Here is a 25306-nt window from a genome sequence, read left to right as displayed (position 1 = left end):
GGGACTTGAGGCTGCGCCCTCCACCTGGCAGGGCTTGACGGGGGACCTCAAGGCACGCACCCCACCCCGGTCCGGGCTGGGGGACCTCAGGCCGCACCCCCCACCCGGCGGGGCTTGACGGAGGACCTCAGGCCACTCCGCCCACCTCGGCACTGGGCCAGGGGACCTGAGGGTATGGTGGGGGACCTGGGGCTGTGCCCCCCCAACCCAGCGCCAGACCAGGGGGCCTGAGGCTGTGCCCCCACCCGTCGGGGCTTGACGGGGGACCTGAGGCTGCGTCCCCCGCCCAGCGAGGCTTGATGGGGGTGGGGCTGGCCGGGTTTAGATCTCGCCCAATGGGGGTGGGGCCAGCTCGGTATGGGTCTCAAGCAATTTTGAGGTGCTGCAGGTGGGCAGGGACTTGACTCTGGGTCCCACGGTGCGCCCCAGACTCTTGATAGGAGGAAGATTTTCATATACATTTTACTAGTCTTCTTTCATCTCTGACACTTCTATTATAGAGAAAGGGCAAATAGCAATATTAAAATATTTCCTCTAATTAATCCCCTTTTAATGTGCATGAATTTCGTGCACCGGGCCACTAGTTATATAATAACCTGTTCAGTGAAGAATAGCACTGTTTGAGACATTGCACCTCTGTAAAGTGAGGCTTAGCAGAAGACATAGGGTTCCCATGCCTGCTGCTGTAGTGAGTGCTCTGTGCCTTTATAAAACCCTTGCCTGCACTGAGATACTAAGATGGGCTTTGGTACAAGAGTCCCCCATCTTCTCAGGTGACCAGCACTTTAATAAACCTCTCTTTTCACTGGTACCTGCCTCACAAGTTTGGCTTTCATGGTGACAGGCAGTCGAACCTTGGATTTAGTTTTTCTTTCTCTATTTTTATTTTATTTTTTATTGTTGTTAGTATTGCAGATATCTCCTCTTTTTTCCCCCTTTACCCTAATGCTCCCAGCCCCTACCAACCACCCATGTCTTCACTATCCAATTGCCTGTGTCCATTCTATGCCTATCCGTAATAATAAAAGTGTAATATGCTAATTAGACAGGACAGCCGAATGACCTTCTGCACGTCCTTCCAGGCGACCTTCTGGAATGACCAGTGGGCGGGGCAGGGCCAGTGAGCCTGCACCGCCAGGCCAGCCATGGTGGTCCTGGCACCCCCCTTCCGCAGAGACCACGGGAGAGGCCATAGTGCGGCCCGGTCCCTGTGTCACCCCTTTCGTAGAGGCAGCAGAAGAGGCGGCACCAGGACCGGGCCTGCACCTCTGCCCATCCTGGCACTGCCCCTTCTGCAGAGGTGGCTGGAGAGGCCGCGGTGCAAGCCCGGTCCTGGCATCATGCCTTCCACAGAGGTGGGGGGACGGGGCTGCACAGTCCCACAGCCTCCGCAGAGATGGGACAGGGTGTGGCCACAGCGCCTCAACTTCCCATGGCCTCTCCCCCAGCCAGGCTGGCCCCAGGTCACCTCCCCACACCAGTGGGCAGGGGGCGGGCCAGCACTAAGGAGCAGTGAGCCTGGCTTCTGGTTGAGCGGCACTCTCCTCCCCCCCCACCCCCCAGCCAGAAGCCGGGCTCACAGCTGGCAAGTGCGGCGGAGTATGGCGGAGGTGGCGTGAGCCTCTCCCGCCTCCGCGGCAGGTGGGTGGTAAGAAGGGAGGGGTCCTGGACTGCAGGAGCCCCAGACTGCAAGAGGGATGTATGAGTGCCAGCTTAGGCCCGATTCCTGGACTGCAAGAGGGCACCGTCCAGGCTGAGGGAACACCCCCTCCCCGTGCACAAATTTCATGCACCAGGCTTCTAGTCTATATATATAAAAGCCTAAGTGACCATTACGACCAGATGACCAGCCAGTAGCTATGATGTGCACTGACCACCAGGGGGCAGACATTCAATGCAGGAGCTGCCCCCTGGTGGTTAGTGCACTCCCACTGCCAACCTCCCTTGTTCGGCCAACCTCCTGTGGTTCCTCCCCCCGGCTGGCGGGTGGTCAGTGTGCTCCCACAGCCTACCTCCTGCGGTCAGCCAACCTCCCAAAGTCTGTCCCTCCCCCCGGCCGGCCGGCTCCGATCGGGACTTGGCAAGATGGCCCCAATCGCTGGCCAGGCCGAGGGACCCCACCCCTGCACAAATTTGTGCACTGGGCCTCTAGTAAGTATATAAGTTCTTTGGTTTATCTCTTCTCATCCCCCGAATCCCACATCTGTCCCATGCCTCCCTGCTTTGGGTCGTATTTTGTTGGTCAATTCATTCTGCTCATTAGATTCCATAAATAAGTGAGATCATGTTATATTTGTCTTTCTCAGATTGGCTTATTTCACTTAGCATAATATTTTCCAGGTCTATCCATGCTGTTCCAAAGGGTAAGAGATCCCTCTTTTTTACAGTTGCATAGCATTGCATTGTGTAAATGTTCCACAGCTTTTTTTATCCATTCATCTACTGATGGGCACTTGGGCTGTTTCCAAATCTTAGCTGTTGTAAATAACGTTGCTATGAACATAGGGGTGCATTGGTGTTTTGGGATTTTTAGGATATATTCCCAGAAGTGGGATTGCTGTCTCAAAGGGAAGTTCCATTTACAATTTATTGAGGAAACTCTATACTGTTCTCCATAGTGGCTGCACCAGTCTGCATTCCTACCAGCAGTGAACTAGTGTTCCCTTTTCTCCACATCTTCACCAGCATTTGTTTGTTGATTTTTTTATGATAGCCATTCTGACATGTGTGAGGTGATATCTCATTGTGGTTTTAATTTGCATTTCTCTGATAATTAGTGACTTTTAGCATTTTTTCATGTGTCTCTTGGCCATTTGTATGTCTTCTTTGGAGAAATGTCTATTCAGGTCGACTGCCCATTTTTTAATTGGATTGTTTGTCTTCCTTTTGTTAAATTATATGAGTTCCTTATAACCCCTAATTGGATGCATCACTGGCAAATATGTTCTCCCGTACAGTAGGTTCCCTTGTCATTTTGATAGTGGTTTCTTTTGCTGTGCACACACTTTTTATTTTGATGCAGTCCCATTTGTTTATTTTTCTCCTTAGTTTCCTTTGCCCTAAGAGATATATCTGGAAACATATTGCTACGTGAGATGTTTGAGATTTTACTGCTCGTGTTCTCTAAGATTTTTATGATTTCATGCCTTACAGTTAAGTCTTTTATCCATCTTGAGTTTATTCACGTAGGGTGTAAGTTGGTGGTCTAGTTTCATCTTTTTGCATGTGTTTGTCCAGTTTTCCCAACACCATTTATTGAAGAGACTGTCTTGACTCCATTGTATGTTCCTGCCTCCTTTGTCAAATATTAATTGACCATAATGGTGTGGGTCAATTTCTCGGGTCTCTGTTCTGATTCATTGGTCTATAAGCCTGTTCTTGTACCAGTACCAGGCTGTTTTGGTTATAATGGCCTTATAGTATAGTTTGATATCTGGTATTGTGATCCCTCCAACTTCTTCTTTCTCAAGATTGCTGTAGCTATTTGGGGTCTTTTATGGTTCTATATAAATTTTTGGAGTATTCTAGTTCTGTGAAGTATGTCGTTGGTATTTTAATAGGGATGGCATTGAATCTATAGATTGCTTTGTGTAGTATAGACATTTTAATTATATTAATTCTTCCAATCCATGAACATGGTATACATTTCTGTTTGTTTGTATTTTCCTGTATTTCTTTTTTCAATGTCATAGTTTTCCATGTACAGGTCTTTTACCTCGTTGGCTAAGTTTATTCCTAGGTATCTTTTTGTTGCAATGGTAAATGGGATTGCTTTTTTAGTTTCTCCTTCTGAGAGTTCATTATTGCTGTATAAAAATGCCATTGATTTCTGAATATTAATTTTATATCCTGCTATCTTGCCAAATTCATGTATTAAATCTAGTAACATCCTGGTGGAGTCTTTAGAGTTTTCTAGGTACAATATCATTCCATCTGTGAATAATGACAGTTTTACTTTCTCCTTTACAATTTGGATGCCTTTTATCTCTTTTTCTTGTCTGATCGCTGTGGCTAGGTCTTCCAGTACTATGTTGAATAAGAGTGGTGAAAGCAGACATCCCTGTCTTGGTTCCTGTTCTTAAGGGAAACACTTAGTTTTTGCCATTGAGTATTATGTTGGCTGTAGGTGTGTCATATATGAACTTTATTAGGTTGAGGTATGATACCTCTATTCCCACTTAGAGTTTTTGTTAAAAAAGGGTGCTGGGTTTTATCAAATGCTTTTTCTGCATGTATTGATATGATCTTGTGATTTTTGTCTTTCAGTTTGTTTATGTGATCAATCACGTTTATTGATTTGGAATATTGTACCAGCCTTGCATCCCTGGAATAAATCCCATTTGGTCATGGTGCATGATCTTTTTAATATATTGCTGGATGTGATTTGCTAATATTTTGTTGAGGATTTTAGCATCTATGTTCATCAGGGATATTGGCCTGTAATTCTTTCTTTGTAGTGTCTTTATCTGGTTTTGGAATTAGGATAATGCTGGCCTCATAAAAAGAGCTTGGAAGTGTTCCTTCCTCTTGGATTTTTTGGAATGTTTTGGGGAGGATAGGTGTTAGTTCTTCTTTGAATGTTTGGTAAAACTCCCCTGTGAAGCCATCTGGACCAGGGCTTTTATTTGCTTAAAGTTTTTGAATTACTGCTTCAATTTCATCAGTTGTTATTGGCCTACTCATGTTTTCTGATTCTTCCTGATTGAATTTTGGAAAATTATATGTTTCTAGGAATTTGTGCATTTCATCGACATTGTCCAGCTTGTAGGCATACAGCTGTTGATAGTATTTGCTTATAATCCTTTGTACTTCTGCTGTGTCCCTTGTTATATTGCCTCTTTCATTTCTGATTTTAATTGGGTCCTCTCTCTTTGTTTTTTGATGAGTCTGGTTAGAAGTTCATCAATATTGTTTATCTTATCAAAGACCAGCTCTTGGTTTCATTGTTTTTTTAGTCTTTATGTTATTTATTTCTGCTCTGTTCTTTATTATTTCCTTCCTTCTACTTACTCTGGGCTTCTCTGGCTGTTCTCTTTCTAATTCATTTAGTTGTAGGTTTAGATAGTTCATTAGTACTTTGTTTCTTGAGGTAGGCCTGTAGTGCTATGAACTTCTCTCTCAGGACTGCTTTTGCTGTGTCCCATAGGTTTTTTGTGGTTGTGTTCATTTTCATTTTTTCCCAGAAAGTTTTTAATTTCTTTCTTGATACCATTGGTAACCCATTCATTGCTTAATGACATGCTCTTTAACCTCCATGTATTTGAGTGTTTTTAGTTTTTTTTTTTTATGATAATTGATTTCTAACTTCATGTCATTGTGATCTGAGAAGATGCTTGGTATTATGTCAGTCTTTTTGAATTTATATAGATTTGTTTGTGCCCTAACATGTGGTCTTGCTTTGAGATTGTTCCATGTGCACTTGACAAAAGTGTATGTTCTGTTGCTTTGTGGTGAAATGTTCTGTAAATATCCGTTAGATTCCTCTGATCTAGTGTGTCATTTAAGGCCTCTGTTTCCTTGTTATTTTTTTCTGGAAGATCTATCCAGTGATGTCAGTGGGGTGTTAAAGTCCCCTACTATGACAGTATTGCTGTCAGTTTCTCCTTTAATGTCCATCAAATATGTGACCCAAGACTTTGAGGGGATAAAAAGAAAAAGAGAGAAAGGAGAAGGAGGAGTGGGGGAATGGGGGGAGAAATGGCTATATGGAAGCAAAGAAGAAGCTAAAGAACTAGTATAGGGAGAAAAAAGAAAAGGAAACAAAATAAATGAAATAATAATGAATTTAAAATATAGTAATAATGGACATATTAAGATATACACTGAGTGGCCAGATTATTATGATCTCTGAACACATAATAATCTGGCCACTCAGTATATAGCCTGTATAATAAAAGGCTAATATGCAAATTGTCCCCTCGACCAGGAGTTCGACCAGCAGGCAGGCCGGCCAACCGCCCATGTCCCCTCCCTAAGGCCAGGCTGGCCGGACCCCACCTATTCACGAATTCATGCACTGGGCCTCTAATATGTATATACTGAGTGGCCAGATAATTATACATTCAGAGATCATAATAATCTGGCCACTCAGTGTAGATAGGAAGAGTAAAATGGAAAAAAAATGAGAAAAACAAAGTAAAATAAGAAAATAATAACAATGAGAATATACAAAAGTAGAATAGAATCAAATGAAAGAGAGAAACTAGAGATATGCAAGGTAAATAGAAGAAAAAAGGATTAAGCAAACAACAAAAACAAAAATACACACACACACACAAATAAAAACACACACATTCACACACTGAAAATCCTTTGGGTCTACTATTTGTGGAGCTCGCTGGATTTTTCTCTGATGTTGTTCGGTCTGGTCCCTTGGTGTTTGTATCCTGGGCTTCCTGGGAGCTTTTCTCATGCAGGTCAATGTGAGTCACTGTCCCTTTCTGGCTCTGGGCAACCTGATTGAGGTCCTAGAGGTTGAAGCCCCTGGTGGTCCAGCAGGTGGGGACTCCTTAGCCCAGAGGCTGGGTCTGCCTCAAGTCTCACACTTTGATTGTCCCTGTTCTGAGCTGTACTCCCTTCCCTGACAGTGCTGGGCTCTGTTGGGGTATTCTGGTCTTGGCCGGGATGGTTTGATCAGACTCGTGTTCTGGGTGGTGCCATAGCTTATAGGAAGGGGGGGCAAGCCCTTCTTCTTCTAATACCTCAGCTCTGCCTGGTTTGCTGGCACCTCCTCTCTATCACCTGCAGGGGCACAGATTTCCTGCCCCAGTCTGTTGCCTCTTGCCTCAGGTCACTGCAGGTCACGTCAGAAGCAGCTGTTTTGCCAGAGGGAAAGAGGGAACCTCCACTGTGTTCTAGGTGGGCAGGGCTGATCTCCTTCCTGGACCTACTGTCCAGCCCCCTTTCTGCTCACTAGCACATGCTCCTCCAAGAAATAGAGCCGGATTCAATGTTGGGTGTGTCCTTCAGACCCCTCCAGTGTAGGCTGGCCCTGAGCTCCACTGTATGGCCCTTCCCACTGGTCAGGAGGAGTTTCCCAGGGTGCACTATGGTGGGGTGCCAGCACTACTCTATCCAGGTACTTTAGCCCCAGGCTTCCACTGCTGCACCCACTCCGCAGTCTCCACAGCCAGTGCCCTCGGGCCTCCTCTCTCAGCCCCAGCACTCCCCTCTCACCTACAGATCTGCAGCCTCTTCAGTCTCCTCAGGTCCTCAGTTCTAATAGGTCCAGGTCTGGGGAGGTTACAGCCACCTCCTAGCCTTCAGCATTTCCTGCCCCAGAGCCCTGTCGGTGGAGCTGAGCAGCTGGGCTCAAGGGTGGTGGTGGCAGCACAGTAGCAGTGGCAGTGGGTGAGTACATGGCAGGGGCGAGAGTCCTGCCGGGTCAGTGGTGGTCGCACAGTGGTGCCATAGAGTCCAGGCTGTGTTCCCGTCAGGCACACAGGTTCAGGCTGGGTATGTGCCAGAGGTGCAGAGGTTCCGCAGGTGTCTATTGCAGGTGCATGGGGACTGGGTTGTGACCTCTGTGGGTGCATGGGGCCTGGGGCGGGGTGCACATGGGTTTGATCTTAGGCTGTGGTGAGTCCAGGTGGTTGCGAGGCTTGGTGCCTAGCCACTGCTGTTCCCCAGAGCCTCCTCCCCAGGAGGACCTTGTAAACCCTTTAAGATGACGGCTCTCCTAGGTGGAACTGTGCCCAGGGAGTGGCTGTGGTGGCAGCAGCTGTTCCTTGTGGCGGTAGCACGAGGTCCCACAGATGTCAGCTGAAGGCACAGTGTCCTGCTGGTGTTCACTTACTTAGGTGCACGGTCCAGGCAGTGTCTGCTGTGGGCACCTGGGGTCTGGGTTGTGTCCTTGGGGTGCGGATAGGGTCTGTGGTGGGGTGCCTGTGAGTTCAGGCCTAGGCTGCGGCTAGTCTGGGTGGTGGTGAGGCTGGGCACCTAGCCACTGCTGCTCCATGCAGACTCCTCCCAAGGAGGTATATGGTATTTTATATGTTACTAATCCTCCGGTATAATTTTAAAAGCAGTATTTTATGCAGTTGTCTTTTGAATCAGGAAAAGTAAACAAGAACATTTATATTATCTAATTACCTACATGATTCCCTTTACCAGTGTTCTTTGTTTCTTTGTAGGGATTTGAGTTTTCTTCTGGGGGTGTCATTTCATTTCAGCCCAAGAACTTTCTTTAGGTTTTCGTTTTCATTTTTGTTTTTTGTTTTTTGTGGGAGGCAGGCCTGCGACCAGTGAATCCCTCAGTATTTGTTTGGAAATGTCTTTATTTTGCTTTGTGTTTTTTTGTTTTTTGTTTTTTTTAAGAATAGTTTTGCTGGATATAGAATTCTCCACTGACAGTTTTATTTCTTTCTGAACTTTGCATACATCATCCCAGTAACTTCTGGTCTCCATTGATTCTGATAGAGGTCATCATAATATTATTATGGTTCTCTTATTCATGATAAATCATTTTTCTGTTGCTGTTTTCAAAGTGTTCTCTCCTTTTTTTGGTTTTCAAAAGTTTGGCTAAGATTTTTCAGATTCCACATAACTTATTTCACTTAGAATAATGCTCTAAAGTCCATCCATGTTATCACAAATGGCAGTATTTCCCTCTTTTTTATGGCTGAATAATATCTGTATATTTACATATCAAATTTTCTTTATCCATTCTTCTCTCAATCAACACTTAGGTTGTTTCTGTGTCTTGGCTATTGTAAATAATGCTGCTATGAACATTGGGGTGCAGATGTCTTTTTGGGATAGTTATTTTGTTTTCTTCAAATACATACCCCAAAGTGGAATTGCTGGATTATATAATAGTTCTATTTTTAATTTTTTGAGGGACTACTATACTGTTTTCCATAGTGGCTACACCAATTTACATTCCCACCAACAGTGCATAGGGGTTCTCTTTTCTCCACATCCTTGCCATTGCTTGTTATTTCTTGTCTTTCTGATATTAGCCACTCTAATAGGTGTCAGGTAATATCTCATTGCAGTTTTGATTTGCATTTTCCTGATGATTAGTGATGTTGAATGCCTTTTCATGTGTCTATCGGCCATCTGTATGTATATCTCCTTTGAAAAAATATCTATTCAAATACTGTTCGCATATTTTAATTGGATTTTTTTTCTACTGAGTTGTTTATATACTTTGGGTATTAACTCCTTATCAAATACATGAATGATTTTCAAATATTTTCTCCTATTCTGTAGATTGCCTTTATATTTTGTTGGTGGTTTTTGTTGCTGTGCACAAGCCTTTTAGCTTGATGTAATTCCACTTATTTTTGCTTTTGTTGTCATCTTAAAAAAATCATTGCCAAGACCAATGTCTAGGAGCTTACCTACTATGTTTTTTTCTAGGAATTTTATGGTTTCAGGTTTTATATTCAGGTCTTTAATCCATTTTCACTTGATTTTTGTGTATGGTATAAGAAAGTTTCTTCCTTTCTGGTTTTTTTTTTTTTTTTTTTGCATGTATTTGTCCAGTTTTCCTAGTTCCATTTATTGAAGTCACTCTCCTTTCTCCATTGTGCGTTCTAGTTTTTTTTTTTGTCATAAATTAATTGTGTGGGTTTATTTCTGAGCTCTCCATTCTGTTCCATTGATCTATGTTCCTGTTTTCATGCCAGTACCATTCTGTTTTAAATACTATAGCTTTATAATGTGGCTTGAACTCCAGAAGTGTGACACCTCCATCTTTGTTCTTTCTCTAGATTGCTTTGGCTATTTGGAGTCTTTTGTAGTTCCATATAAATTTTAGGATTGTTTGTTCTATTACTGAAAATATGCCATTGGCATTTTGATAAGGATTGTTTTGAATCCATAGATTGTTTTGGGTAGTTTAGATATTTTAACAATACAGTAGTTGCCCCCTATCTGTGGGGGATATGTTTTAAGACCCCCAGTGGATACCTGAAACCACTCTGCGTACGTACCTATGATAAGGTTAAGTTTATAAATTAGGTACCATAAGATATTAACAATAACCAGTAATAAAATAGAATAATTGTAATGATATGCTGTCATAAAACTTACGTGAATGTGATCTCTCTCTTTCTCAAAATCTCATATTGTACTGTGCTCTGGTGATGCATTGATGGAACCGTTCCATAAATAAGATGGCTCTCAACATGCTTCTTATTATGTTGCCAAAATATGGGCAGATAATTTTGGAGTATATTTTAGAGCATGTGATTTCTTCACACTGTACACTATGTCTTGCTTTATCATATTCCTGCAGTATTGCTACATAGAACTAGAGTTAATATGTTCTTCCATGCTGGTGCCTCCATTCTACTTTTTTCCTCTTTTTGGTTAAAGTTTAAAATTTAATTTTATAGGCAAATATTTTAGAAATTTTGTTCTGAATAATTATTATCTGGGCTGAGTCCAGCTGGAGTTAATTATCCTATACTAGTAGCTCATTTGCAGGAAAATCCTGCAAGCGGCTGTTGCGGCCGCATGTGCTGCCGCTGCCACAGCCTTTGCGGCCACCGCGCCTGCAACCGCTCGCTCCGCCCCACCCGGGCTTTCCCTCTGGCAGCCACCTTGCTTTCCGCTTTTCCTCCCTCTTCCTTCTAAGTTGTCTTCAGTCTTCACTCCTCCCTCTCTCAGCGTATGCAAATTAACCACCATCTTTGTTGGGTAATTTGCATACTCACCCTGATTGGCTGGTGGGTGTGGCTTGGGCGTAGCGAAGGTGTGGTCAATTTGCATATTACTATTTTATTAGGTAGGATAATAAAGAGCTAATATGCTAATTAGACCAGATGTCAGAATGACCTTCCTGAACAACCTTCCAGAATGACTAGTGGGCGAGGGGTGGGGCTGCGAGGCAGCCGGGGCCACGAGGGCCGAGCCCCTTGCATGAATTTTGTGCATCGGGCCTCTAGTAAATACTATAAAATAAAGCACAAGAATCAGATCTATGTGGTTGCTTAGATAAATTCTTTATTCTAAGAGTTGATTACTTTTTAAAAGAGGAGGCCATAAGAAAAAGTAGATGGTGATCTTTGAATTCATTCTTTATTCATGTAAAAAATAATGTAGTGGGAATGTCAGTGATGTTAGTTGGTTTTTGCATTTTGTTTCAGAGAGCGTAATTTGTTGTTTGTTTGTTTGTTTTAATTCTCACCAAAGGCTATTTTTTTCATTGATTTTAGAGAGAGAGAGTGAAAGGGAGGGAGGGAGGAAGAGAGAGAGAGAGAGAGAGAGAGAGAAACATTGATGTGAGAGAGACACATTGATTGGTTGCCTTCTGAATGCGCCCCAACCTGGGGCAGGACTGAACCTAACCAAGGTAGGTGCACTTGACCAGGAATCAAACCCCACAACCTGTGGGTCCACGGGCCAACTTTCTAACCACTAAGCAAAACTGGCCTGGGCAGTGTAATTCCTCATTTTAATTCAAACTTCTAGTGATCTAAGTCTTAAGGTTATACAATTTTAAAAATCCTTAACTTGATTCAGTTTATTAAAGTACCAAATTTATAAAATCCAAAGTTGTCATCATAGACTATGCTGCTTTTGTAAATTGATGTATGAGATAGATTTCTGTAAAGATTCAAGAGAAAAACTGTTTGGAACCAAATTTGTAACTAGACTGCAATTTCTCCTCTGCGGTGTGTCAGCTAAGTGGTGCATCCCTTACCACTTAGTCTTGTGCAGTGAATGTTGAGCATTTCAGTAAATTTTGGCAAGTGGCCTTGCACTTTTCCTTGGGCAATTCCTGTCCACAGCCAGCTGTTGTCTTTAAGGAATCACAGTTATTAAGGAGATCTTCATACTGGCAACTATTAGCGCATAGTTAATTGTCACAGTTACCAGGGCAATTGGCACAAGATGTTTCTTGTTTGTAAGAAGTATTCTTTCTAATAACATTATCAACAGGACAATATTGGCAAACATAGTATTTTAGACTGTCTTGATTGGGACAATAGGCAGTTCCTTATCCAGTATGGTAAGATGAGTAGCGAATAACTTGGGTATAACGTACAACTGTACTTGAACTATTTGGTACACAAATATAACGTACAACTGTACTTGAACTATTCCTACACAATAGACAAAATCGTGGCTGTCATCCTACTGGTTTTGAATTGCATTTGACCAGGTAGTAGGGTTGAAACTGAATGCATATTCAGCTGTCTGCTACAACAAAAGCCAAGCTTGTGAGACAGGTGTTGGTGGGGGGAAAAAGTAGTTTATTCGAGTGCCTGTGACCTGAGAAGATGGTGGACTCCTGTCCTGTAAAACTAAGTTAACAGCTTAGTGCGGGCAGGTTTTTGATCAGGAAGGAGAGGAAAAGCAAAACAAAGAAATCAGGGGGAGGGAGCTGTAGATGTGCAGGCAGTGTTCTTGCTGGTGCCAGTGTAGATCTTTAATGTCAACTAAAGTCTGCCTTCACCACCCTATTGTCTGTTTCTATGGGTTATGCATATATGCACACAAGGTCTTTGGTTGATTACTGATTACCTCCCACCCACCCACCCTCCCCCACCTTCCCTCTGAGATTCCACACACTGTTCCATGCTTCCGTGTCTCTGGATTCACTCCATTCATCAGTTTATATTGTTACTTAGATTCCACATATGAGTGAGATCGTGTAATACTTGTCTTTCTTTGACTGACTTATTTCACTTAGCATGATACTCTCCAGGTCCCTCCATGTTGTCTCAAAGAGTAAGATTCTTCTTTTTTTTTTTTACTGCTGCATAGTATTCCAAGGTATAAATGTACCACTGCTTTTTTTTTTAATGTGTTATTGTTTAAAGTATTACATATAGTATTACATGTCTCCTTTTCCCTCCATTGACCTCTCCCCGGCCACGCTCCCAACCCCCAGCACTTGCCCTCACCCCCCTAGTGTCTGTGTCCGTAAGCATGCATACAGGTTCTTTTGTTGATCTCTTATCCACCTCCCCTCACCCTTCCCTGCCTTCCCTCTGAAGTTTGACGGTCTGTTCGATGCTTCTCTGTCTCTTGATCTATTTTTGTTCATCATTTTATGTTGTTCATTATATTCCACAAATGACTGAGATCATGTGATATTTATCTTTCTCTGACGGGCTTATTTCACTTAGCATAATGCTCTCCAGTTCCATCCATGCTGCTGCAAATGGTAAGAATTCCTTCTTTTTTACAGCAGTGTAGTATTCCACTGTGTAGATGTACCACAGTTTTCTAATCCACTCATCTGCTGATGGGCACTTAGGCTGTTTCCAAATCTTAGCTATTGTAAATTGTGCTGCTATGAACATTGGGGTGCATATGTCCTTTCTGATTCGTATTTCTGATTTCTTGGGATATATTCCTAGAAGTGGGATCACTGGGTCAAATGGGAGCTTCATTTTTAATTTATTTAGGAAACTCCATACTGTTTTCCACAGTGGCTGCACCAGTTTGCATTCCCACCAGCAATGCATGAGGGTTCCTTTTTCTCCACATTCTTTTTTTTTTTTTTTAATTTTTATTTTATTTAATTAATTTATTTATTTATTTTTATATTTTATTGATTTTTTACAGAGAGGAAGGGAGAGGGATAGAGAGTTAGAAACATCGATGAGAGAGAAACATCGATCAGCTGCCTTCTGCACACCCCCTACTGGGGATGTGCCCGCAACCAAGGTACATGCCCTTAACCGGAATCGAACCTGGGACCTTTTAGTCCGAAGGCCGACGCTCTATCCACTAAGCCAAACCGGTTTCGGCTTTCTCCACATTCTTGCCAGCACTTGTCATTTGTTGATTTTTTTATGATAGCCATTCTGACAGGTGTGAGATGGTACCTCATTGTTGTTTTGATTTGCATCTCTTGGATGATTAGTGACTTTGAGCACGTTTTTATATGTCTCTTGGCCTTTCGTATGTCCACTTTTGAAAGGTGTCTATTTAAGTCCTTTGCCTATTGTTTGATTGGATTGTTTATCTTCCTTTTGTTAAGATGTATGAGTTCACTATAAATTTTGGAGATTAGGCCCTTATCGGATATGACATTGCAAATATGTTCTCCGTGCAGTGGTCTTTCTTGTTGTTTTGTTGATGGTTTCTTTTGCTGTGCAGAAGCTTTTTATTTTGATGTAGTCCCATTTGTTTATTTTCTCCTTAGTTTCCTTTGCCCTAGGTAGGAGATGTGTCCATAAACATATTGCTATGAGAGATGTCTGAGATTTTGCTGCCTATTGTTTCATCTAGGATTTTTATGGTTTCACAACTTGCATTTGTGTCTTTTAAATAGTCTTTTATCTGTTTTTAGTTTATTCTTGTGTATGGTGTAATTTGGTGGTCAAGTTTCATTTTTTTTGCATGTACCTGTCCAATTTTCCCAACACCATTATTGAAGAGACTATCTTGACTCCATTGTATGCTCTTGCCTCCTTTGTCAAATAGTAATTGAGCGTAATGACTTGGGTTGATTTCTGGGGTCTCTGTTCTGTTTTATTGATCTATATGCCTGTTCTTGTGCCAGAACCAGGCTGTTTTGATTATGGTGGCTTTGCAATATAACTTGAAATCTGGTATTCTGATTCCTCCAACTTTGTTTTTCTTTCTCAAGATTGCTGTAGCTATTTGAGGTATTTTTTGATTCCATATAAATTTTTGGAGTATTTGTTCTAGATCTGTGAAGTATGCTGTTGGTATTTTAATAGGGGTAGTACATTCTTATTTTTAGTGCTATGGTTAGTCAGCAGTATTAAGCTTTATTCTTTGTTGTAGGGCCACTTGACAGAAATTCTCACCACATTTTGTACTGGTTTTCTGGTCCTCTGCATTACTGTGTTCTAAAGTGCACTTGTTTGCCCCCTTTAGGGCATTGGCTTTTTGCTTTTCTGCTCCATTCCATCTTTAGCATGTTGCTGACAAGTAGAGAGACTGATTTTCTTAGTTCATTGTGTGTATTTACAGTACCTTTTTGGACTTGTGTTTGAGTGGTTAACAAAGCAGGAAAGGCTGGATCCTTTCCTTCTGAAGGTAAAGGTGGAAGCAGCACAGCAGTCAGAAACACCACCGCTGGGAGTAAAGACATTGTGTTGGTTCTCAGAGTCGGACGAAGCATCTGCTTTATTAATAGAAAAGTATTGTGCCCTTTCTTGCAGGTGTTTCAAAACTAGGTGTGTTCTGCAGGCGTGTCTGTAGGACAAGCATGGTGTATGATTTCATAATCCCTAACTCCAGAGCCCAGATCTTCCCGTTTGAGGGCAGGAGCCAAAGACCACTGCAGCTCGCCCTCTCCCTTTACACTTTTATAAATGTAGGTTCTATTGAGCATCTTCTTCCAGAAGAGCCCGTTTTCATTGCATTTGAAGCCTTGCTTTGGGTGGTATCCTTTCTCCTTCCTTAATCATTTTCTTCAACTCTTCTGGAGCTATGGCAGTAGCTTCTTCATTGGCAGGTGCAGCATCTACACTAACTTATATTTTCAGTCCAAACCTATTCCTGCGTATGTGTAACCATCCATTAATCACAGTAGTAGATGGCTTTGTGTCACTCATATAAGGGGATTCCTTGCTGAAGTCTTTATAGATAGGCTCAGTGCTTTCTGGCACAACATGTTGCCTTCATTTGGCATATTTTCTATTCATGTCTTCCACCCACAGACTTAATCTTTTCCAGCTTAACTCAGGACTTATCACACACTTGTGGTTTTAACTTTTGCAGTTTAAGGTGGGACAGCAAAACTAGCACAAAGTTCTTTATTCTTCACAATTTTATGGTTACAAGATTTGTTCTTAACCATAGTTCTTAGCAATCTCAGCATAAAATTTATTTATTTTTCCTATTGAGTCCAAAACTTTTACCTTTTTACTTAACGGGAGTACTTTACGGCTTTTCTTTGGCATATTGAAATTGCCAGCATTACTACTCCTTTGCTTTGGGGACATTTTTGAGTAGAATAAGGGTGACTTGAACATTAGCACTGCAGTACCACGAGAGCTGATCTGATAATCTAGATGTCTGCTAAGTAAGTGGCAGGCAGGTAGCATATGCAGTATAGATATGCTGGATAAAGTGATGATTTATCCCTTTATAAAGGACAGCTTGATATTTCATGACACTACTCAGAATGGCGTGCAATTTATCTATTTATTTAGAGTTAAATAGATTTATTTGTTTTGAAGATACTTACTATTATTGTCTTTGTTGTTGTTTTCATCCCCATTGACCCCCTCCTTCCAGTACCCGCCCCTCCCAAGACTTCACCACACTATTGTCTGTGTCCATGGGATATGCATATATGCATATAAGTTCCCCAATCAATCTCTCCCCTCACCCCCATCTTCCCTCTGAAATTCTTCAGTATGGTACATGGTTCTATATCTCTGGATCTGTTTTGTTCATTAGTTTATTTTGTTCATTAGATTCCACGTATGAGTGAGATCATATGATCTTTCTCAGACTGGCTTATTTCACTTACCATAATACTCTCCAGCTCCATCCATGCTGTTGCAAATGGTAAGACTTCCTTCCTTTTTACTGCTGCATAGTATTCCATTGTGTAAATGTACCACAGCTTTTTTATCTACTCATCTACTGATGGGTACTTGGGCTGTTTCTAAATCTTGTAAATTGTGCTGCTATTGACATTTGGGTGTATATATTCTTTCTGATGGGTGTTTTTGGTTTTCTTAGGATATATTCCTAGAAGTGGGATCACTGGGTCAAATGGGAGTGCCATTTTTAATTTTTTGAGGAAACTCCATACTGTTTCTATAATGACTGCACCAGTCTGCATTAAAACAAGAAATGTACTAGGGTTCCATTTTCTCCATATCCTTGACAACACTTGTTTTTTGTTGATTTGTTGACGATAGCCATTCTGACAGGTCTGAGGTGATACCTCGTTGTCATTTTAATTTGCATCTCTCAGATGATTTGTGACTTTGAGCATTTTTTCATATGTCTCTTGGCCTACTGTATGTCCACTTTGGAGAAGTGTCTATTTAGGTCCTTTGCTCATTTTTAATTGGATTGTTTGTCTTCCTTTTGTTAAATTGTTTGAGTTCCTTGTAACCCCTTATCATTGCCAAATATGTTCTCTTCTACAGTGGGTTCTCTTTTCACTTTATTGATAGTTTCTTTTGCTGTGCAGAAGCTTTTTATTTTGATGTAGTCCCATTTGTTTATTTTCTCCTTAGTTTCCTTCACCTTAGGAGATGTACCCATAAACACATTGCTACGAGAGATATCTGAGATATTGCTGCCTATGGTTTCTTGTAATATTTTTATGGTTTCACAACTTACATTTAAGTCTTTTACCGTATCCATTTTTAGTTTATTCTTGTGTATGGTGTAAGTTGATGATCTAGTTTCATTTTTTGGCATGTACATGTCCAGTGACCCAACACCATTTATTGAAGAGACTGTCTTGACTCCATTGTATGGTCTTGCCTTCTTTGTCAAATATTAATGGAGTATAATGGCTTCGGTCAATTCCTGGGGTCTCTGTTCTGTTCCATTGATCTATATGCCTCTTATTTTGTCAGTACCAGCCTGTTCTGAGTACAGTGGCCTTGAAGTATAACTTGATATCTGGTATTCTGATTCCTCCAACTTTGTTCTTCTTTCTCAAGATTGCTTCAGCTATCTTTTTTGCTTCCATATAAATTTTTGGAGTATTTGTTCTAGATCTGTGAAATATACTGTTGTTATTTTAATAGGGATTGCGTTGACTCTATAGATTACTTTGGGTAGTGTGGACATTTTAATGGTATTCATTCTACCAATCCATGAACACAGCATATTCTTTCATGTGTTTATATTTTCCTCTATTTCTTTTTTCATTGTCCTATAGTTTTCCAAGTACAGATCTTTTACCTCCTTGGTTAAGTTTATTCCTACGTATCTTAATTTTTTGTTGTTGTTGTTGCAGTGGTAAATGGGATTGCTTTTTTATTTTCTCTTTTTGAGAATTTATTATTGGTGTATGAAAATGCCATCAATTTTTGTGCATTTTTTTCCCTGCTACGTTTCTGAATTTATTGATTAAACGTAGTAGTTTTTTTGGGGAGATTTTAGGGTTTTCTGTGTACAGTATCATGTCATCTGTGAATAATGAGAGTTTTGCTTTCTCCTTTCTAATTTGGATGCCTTTTATGTTTTCTTCTTGTAGGATCGCTGTGGCTAGGACTTTTAGTACTAATTTGAATAAGGGTAGTGAAAGCGGACAACCCTGCCTTGTTCCTGTTCTTAGGGGAAATGGTTTTAGTTTTTGCCCATTGAGTATGATGTTGACTGTAGGTATGTCATATATGGCCTTTATTATGTTGAGATATGACCCCTCTATTCCCACTTTGCTGAGATTTTTTAGCAAAAAAATGTGTTGGATTTTGTTGAATGCTTTTTCTGTGTCAGTTGATATGATTATGTGATTTTTGTCATCCATCTTGTCTAGGTGATGTTTACTGATTTTTGAATATTGTACCAGCTTTGCATCTCCAGAATGAATCCCACTTGATCATGTGTATGATCTTTTTAATGTCTTGCTGGATCCAATTTGCTAATATTTCGTTGAGGATTTTAGCATCTGTTCATCAGGGATATTGGCCTGTAATTCTCTTTCTTTGAGGTATTTTTATCTGTTTTTGGAATTGGGCTAAAGCTGGCCTCATAAAAAAAGAGCTGGGAAATATTCCTTCCTCTTGGATTTTTTGGTATAGTTTGAGGTGTATAGGTGTTAGTTCTTTGAATGTTTGGTAAAACTCCTCTGTGAAGTCATCCGGACCAGGGTTCTTGTTTGCTGGGAGTTTTTCTGATTACTGCTTTAGTTTTATCAGTAGTTATGGGCCTATTCAGGTGTCCTGATTTAGTTTTGGAAGATTGTATTTTTCTAGGAATATGTCCATTCGTCCAGGTTTTCCAGCTGGTTGGAATACTGTTGTTCATAGTATTTGCTTACAATCTTTTGTATTTCTGTTGGGTCAGTTGTTACTTTTCCTCTCTTGTTTCTGATTTTGTTTATTTGGTTTCTCTCCCTTTGTTTCTTGATGAGTCTGACTGGAGATTTATCCATCTTGTTTATCTTTTCAAAGAACCAGCTCTTGGTTTTATTGACCTTTTGTATTTTTTTTTTCTTGTCTCTGTCATTTATTTCCACTCTGATCTTTATTATTTCCTTCCTTCTACTTACTCTGGGCTTTTGTTGTTGTTCTCTTTTTAATTCTTTAAGTTGTATGGTTAGATAACTTAGTAAAAGTTTTTCTTGTTTTTGGAGGTAGATTTATAGTGCTATGAACTTCCCTTTCAGGATTGCTTTTGCTGTGTCCCAGAGATTTGCGGTTGTTGTGTGTTCATTTTCATTTATTTCCAGGAAATTTTTGATTTCTTTCTTGATCTCATTGGTAACCCATTCATTGTTTAGTAACATGCTGTTTAGCCTCCACATGTTTGCATGTTTCTGAGGGTTTTTATTGTGCTTTATTTCTAATTTCATGCCATTGTGATCTGAGACAATGCTTGATATGATTTCATTCTTCTTGAACTTGTAGAGTCTTAGTTTGTGTCCAATAAGTGGTCTGTCTTTGAAAATGTCCCATGTGTACTTAAGAAGAATGTATATTCTGGGAGAGCATGAAACGTTAGGACTTTTGCATCACAGGAGTACCAGAAAGAGAAGAGTCCAAGCAAGGACTAGAGAACCTGTTTAAAGAAATAATGGCAGAAATTTTCTGCTCTTGACTGTAAATGTCAATTTCATCTGATCTAATGTGTCGTTTAGGATCTCTGCTTCCTTGTTGATTTTTTTTTTTTTTGGCTAGAAGATCTAGCCAGTGATGTCTGTGGGGTGTTAAAGTCCCCTACTATGATTGTATTGTTGACAATCTCTCCCTTAAAACCCTCCAGAAGTTTTTTATATATATTGGATGCTTCAGTATTGGGTGCATATATGTTTACCATATATTGTTGTAATGATCACTTTAGTATAATCAAGTGGCCTTCATTGTCTCTTGTTATGTCTTTCACTTTGTAGTCTATTTTGTCAGATATTAGTATTGCTACCCCAGCTTTTTTTTTTTCCATTTGCATAGAAAATTTTTTCCTATCCCTTCACTTTCATTCTCTGTGAATCTTTTTTTCTGAGGTCTCTTGTAGACAGCATATATATGGTTCATGTTTTCTTATCCATTCAGCTACTCTATGTCTTTTGATTGGAGCATTTAACCTTTTGCACTCGGATGTCAAGTGTGACTCGACATGGTTAGCATTAAATCCCGAGTAGACTAAAGGAATCGAGAAAAAAGCAAGCCATTTACATTTAAGGTTATAATTGATAGGTACTTATGTGTTGCCATTCTTACTCTTTATGCCTCTGTTCTTCTCTTTCTCACTATTTCTTCTTCTTACAGCAGTCCCTTTAGTATTTCTTATAGTGCTGGTTTGGTGGTAATACATTCTTTTAGCCTTATTATTTCTGCTTATGCTCATTATCTCACCTTCAATTTTGAATGATAGCCCTGCTGGATAGAGTAGTCTTGGGTTTAGTCCCTTGGTTTTCATTATTTTGTATACTTTGTGCCACTCCCTTTTGGCCTGAGATGTTTCTATTGAGAAAACAACTGATAGTCTAATGGGAGCTCCCTTGTAGGTAACTTTCTGCCTCTTTCAGACTTTAATATTCTTTCCTTATCTTTAACATTTGCCATTTTAATTATTATGTGCCCAGTTATGCATCTTTTGGGGTTCATCTTGGCTGGGATCTCTCTGTGTTTTCTGAACTTGAGTGACTCTCCTTCACCAGGTTGGGAAATTTTCCACCATTATTTATTCAAACAGGTTCTCTAGTCCTTGTTCGGATTCTTCTCCTTCTGTTACCCCTGTGATGTGAATGTTGTTACATTTCATGTTGTCCCAAAGCTGCCTTAAAGTTTCTTCCTGCTTTTTATTTTTTTTTTCATTTGATGATCTGAATGGGTGTGTTTTTTCCCCCTACTTTGTCTTCTTTTTTATTTTTTTTGTCTTTTTTTCTACTTTGTCTTCTAATTCACTGATTTGGTCCTCAGCTTCTTTTAGTCTACTGTTGAATCCTTCCAGGATGTTATTTCAGCTATGGTGTTCCTCATTTCCAGTTGATTTTTATTTGTTGATTCAACCTCTATTTTTGTTGGTGTAGCTATCATTAAGGCCCTTAATACTCTCATTAATTTCCTTATACTTCTCATTCAGCTGCTTGTAATTTCACTGAATTGTCTGAGCACTCTTGTTACCATTACTCTGAATTCTTTACCTGATTAATTGCTTTCCTCCATTTCATTTAGTTCCTTTTCTGGAAATTCCTCCATTTCTTTTATTTGGTTGTTATTTCTTTGTCTCCCCATTTTTGCTGTCCATTTGTTTCTATGTATTAGGTCAAACTGCTATGCCTCCCAGTCTTTGTGGGGTGGTGTTATGTAGTAGATACTTTGTGGGACCAAGTGGTGCAGTTTCTTACATCTCCTGAGCTGGTTGCTCTACAAAAATCTCTTGCTTGAGTTATTTGGGTTCTCCTAGTGTAGTTGTGTCTTGAATGTGATTGTACCATTCATGGATGGAATCGTCTCTCAGGCTGGCTGACTCTGTGGCTCACCCCAGACCACATTGTGTGAGCTGTTGTGGAGGTGCTGACAGAACAGAACAAAATACAACACAACAAAATGCGAAGCAAAAGAAACATAGAACTAAAACAAGACCCCTACAGCAACAACAAAAGCTGGGGAAGAGAGAATTAGGAAAGAGAGCTGGAATGATAGAAGAAAAGAAAGAAAAAAAATATGAGGAGAGAAATAACAAAACCACCAACCAAACAACAACAAACCCCCACACAAACAAAAAAAGACAAAAAACAAACAACATGTGGTGGGTATAAAAGCATATGTATGTTCAGAGCTGAAATAAAGAAAATAAGAATAAGGAATTAGGAGAGGGAAAACGGTTTAAAATAAAGGAGGAAGAAAAGAAAGGCAAAAAAAGGGGGAGGAATATGTAGGTGCAGAGCTGAAATAAAGAAAATAAGAATAACGAATTAGGGGAATAGATGAAGGAAAACAGTTTAAAATAAAGGAGGAAGAACAGCCAAAAAAAAATTTTTTTAAAGGAAAATAGAGGAGAGAACAGATAGACCCAAAGTAAGAAAAGGAAAAAAGGATGATGAGACAGCAGGAGGGAAAGAAAATAGAGAAAGTAAAGAAAAAAAAAGGGTGGGGGGTGGGGGGAGATTGTGTGTAGGAAAAGGGAAGAGGAAAACTAGATATATGAATGAAACAATGGAGACTAGAATAATTGCAAATCAATTAAGGAGATAGGTAAAGTAGATAAATAAAAAAACAAGAGAAAGAGAAAAAGCTTTTAAAAGGGGAAAGGAAAGAAAAAAGAGAACAAAAACGTGAAGTGGTATTCTTTTCAGCTGAGTTTAGTGCTCCATGGCATCTCCCTTTAGATCCTACTCTTCTGATGACTGTGGCTGACTGTTCTGTCTGCCAATTCTGGGCTTTTCATGAGATATTTAGGTGCTAACTAATCACTTTCAGAAATTGTCCTCCTTTGGCTTTCAGCAACCTGCTTGAAGCTCCAAGTGATCCACAGTTTGTGTCCATCTCCACAGTACATGGCTGCAAGCAGGAGGGGACAATCAGCCCTCTAAAGCACGATTGTTAGCAGTAGCACAGGGCTGGGTCAGCAAATTTCCCTTGGTTCTCCAGGCGCAGTCTCTGCCCACCTTTGTCTTTTAACCAGCTGTCAATCTTAATCACTCAAAACTGTTTCTGAATGAACTTTGGGGGTGGAGGGAGGGAGGGGAGGTTCTGGTTCAGATTTCAAGGACTGTGGTTGGTGTGTTTCCTTGTCCCAGAGCAACTCCTCTGCAAGTGGCCCAAAATATTACTCTGCTCTCGGCTGGGCAGAGATCCTTGCATGCAACCCAGTGGGATCAGCTGGAAACCTGGAGTTTTTACCAGCTCTCCCATGTGGGGAAAGTACCGACAGGTTCCCAGGTTCCCGGGATGGTGAAGAGAAAGACCCCTCCCCCAATCGAGTCACTGAAGCTCCCTGAGACTGTTCAAACCCATAGGCTTGGCCTCTGCTTTTGTTTCCTCTGAAAAGCTCCTCTCAGGAAAAATGGCTATTTTGGTTTGGGTGCATAGAAACGACCAAATGCAGGAATCCTGGCTACTGCTTTTCTCCGTCTCCCTGCACTGCTTCCCACCCCAGCTTCTCTTTAGCACCTCAAGTCCGCACTTTCCTCCTTGCACCAAAGCCTCAAGTGAGTAGCTGCAAATGAAAACTCCTGTGCTCTGGGTTTAGAGAAAAAAACAAAACAAAAAATCACAAAACTGGCTTTCTCTCCAACCAGCTCTGGTCTACGGGTTCCAGGCTCTGCTGCAGCCAGCAGCCCTGCCACCTTTCACCACTGGATGTTACATGGGCCGGGGTGGGGGGGTGGGGGTGGGGCGTGTCTCGGCTCTGGTGCTCCGTGCTGTGGAGCCCAGCCTGGGTTTGGGCCTCTATCTTCTGAGAAAACAGACCCTCTGTAGCCCAGCGCTACCTCCTCTCTTGGCCTGGTGGCCTTCCCCCGCTGGGACCTGGGTCAGCTCCCCTCAAGACCTTGCCCTTTCTACTGGTCTCCAGGTGTTTTCTGTCCTCCCTTGATGTAAGTCTCCTCAGCTGGACCTCAGTTGGTAATTCCAGGTGAATATTCTCCAGTTTAGTTGTATTTCCACTCTGGCTCTGGGATGAGGTGCACACAGGTCTGCCTATTTGGCCGCCATTTTCCCTCCCTTTTACATATTCATTATTTTCTACTCCCTTATAACTTAGATTTATTATTAGTTTAAAGTAATTCTTTATTGTTGAAAGTATTACATATGTCCCCTTTATTACCCCATTGATCTCCTAAAGCCCGCCCCCACCCCACATAACATCCAGCGGTGAAAGGCGGCAGTGATGCTGGCCCCATTGTCTGTGTCCAAGGGACATGCACATATGCGTACAAGGTCCTTGGTTGATTACCTCCCACCCACCTACCCTCCTCCACCTTCCCTCTGAGATCCCACACTCTGTTCCATGCTTCCAAGTCTCTGAATCCACTCCGTTCATCAGTTTATTTTGTTACATAGATTGCACATGTCAGTGAAATCATGTGATACTTGTCTTTCTCTGGGTAGCTTATTTCACTTAGCATGATACTCTCCAGGTCCCTCCATGCTGTCTCAAAGGGTAAGAGATTCTTTCTTTTTTACTGCTGCATAGTATTCCATGGTATAAATGTACCACAGATTTTTTATCCACTAGTCTATAGATAGGCACTTAGGCTATTTCCAGATCTTAGCTATTGTACATTGTGCTGCTATGAACATAGGGGTACATACATTCTTTCTGATGGGTGTTTTGGGTTTCTTAGGATATATTCCTAGAAGTGGGAGCACTGGGTCAAATGGCAGTTCCATATTTAATTTTTTGAGGAAACTCCAGACTGTTTTCCATAATGGTTGCACCAGTCTGCATTCTCACCAGCAGTGCACTAGGGTTCCCTTTTCTCCACTTCCTTGCCAGCACTTGTCATTTGTTGATTTCTTGATAGTAGCCATTCTCACAGATGTCAGGTGATACCTAATTGTCATTTTAATTTGCACGTCTCAGGATCAGTGACTTTGAGCATTTTTTCACATGTCTCTTGGCCATCTGTATATCTGCTTAGGAGAAGCGTCTAAGTCCTTTGCCCATTTTTTAATTGGATTTTTGTCTTCCTTTTGTTAAGTGGTATGAGTTCCTTATATATTTTGGATATTAACCCTTTATCAGAAAAATCATTGCCAAGTATGTTCTCCCACACAGGCTACCTTTTCATTTTGTTGGTGGTTTTTTTTGCTGTGCAGAAGTTTTTTATTTTGGTGTAGTCCCATTTGTTTATTTTCTCCTTAGTTTTCTTTGCCCTAGGAGATGTATACATAAACATATTGCTGTGAGAGATATCTGAGATTTTGCTGCCTATGGTTTCTTATAGGATTTTTATGGTTTTACGGCTTATAAGTCTTTTATCCATTTTTAGTTTATTCTTGTGTATGGTGTAAGTTGGTGATCTAGTTTCATTTTTTGGCATGTACTTGTCCAGTTACCCAACATTATTTATTGAAGAGACTGTCTTGACTTCATTGTATGCTCTTGCCTCCTTTGTTAAATATTAATTGAGCGTAATGACTTGGGTCAATTTCTGGGGTCTCTGTTCTGTTCCATTGATCTATATGCCTGTTCTTGTGCCAGTACCAGGCTGTTTTGATTATAGTAGCTTTGTAGTATAACTGGATTCCTCCAACTTTGTTGTTCTTCTCAAGATTGC

The 25306-nt window shown here is 40.9% G+C and overlaps 1 protein-coding gene and 1 pseudogene across 4 annotated transcripts in view; one reads left to right on the top strand and one right to left on the bottom strand.

The window, feature by feature from the left end:
* SNAP47 (synaptosome associated protein 47) overlaps positions 1-25306 on the top strand; it is a 95645-nt gene that overhangs the window by 26787 nt on the left and 43552 nt on the right. The gene's annotated exons all lie outside the window — the stretch shown is intronic.
* On the bottom strand, positions 11657-15028 carry LOC129149469 (cysteine-rich secretory protein 2-like; annotated as a pseudogene).

Source organism: Eptesicus fuscus, chromosome 6, assembly GCF_027574615.1.
Source record: "Eptesicus fuscus isolate TK198812 chromosome 6, DD_ASM_mEF_20220401, whole genome shotgun sequence".
Classification (NCBI taxonomy): domain Eukaryota; kingdom Metazoa; phylum Chordata; class Mammalia; order Chiroptera; family Vespertilionidae; genus Eptesicus; species Eptesicus fuscus.
The sequence above is the reverse complement of the archived record's forward strand: the minus strand, read 5'-3'. Positions and strand labels throughout refer to the sequence as shown.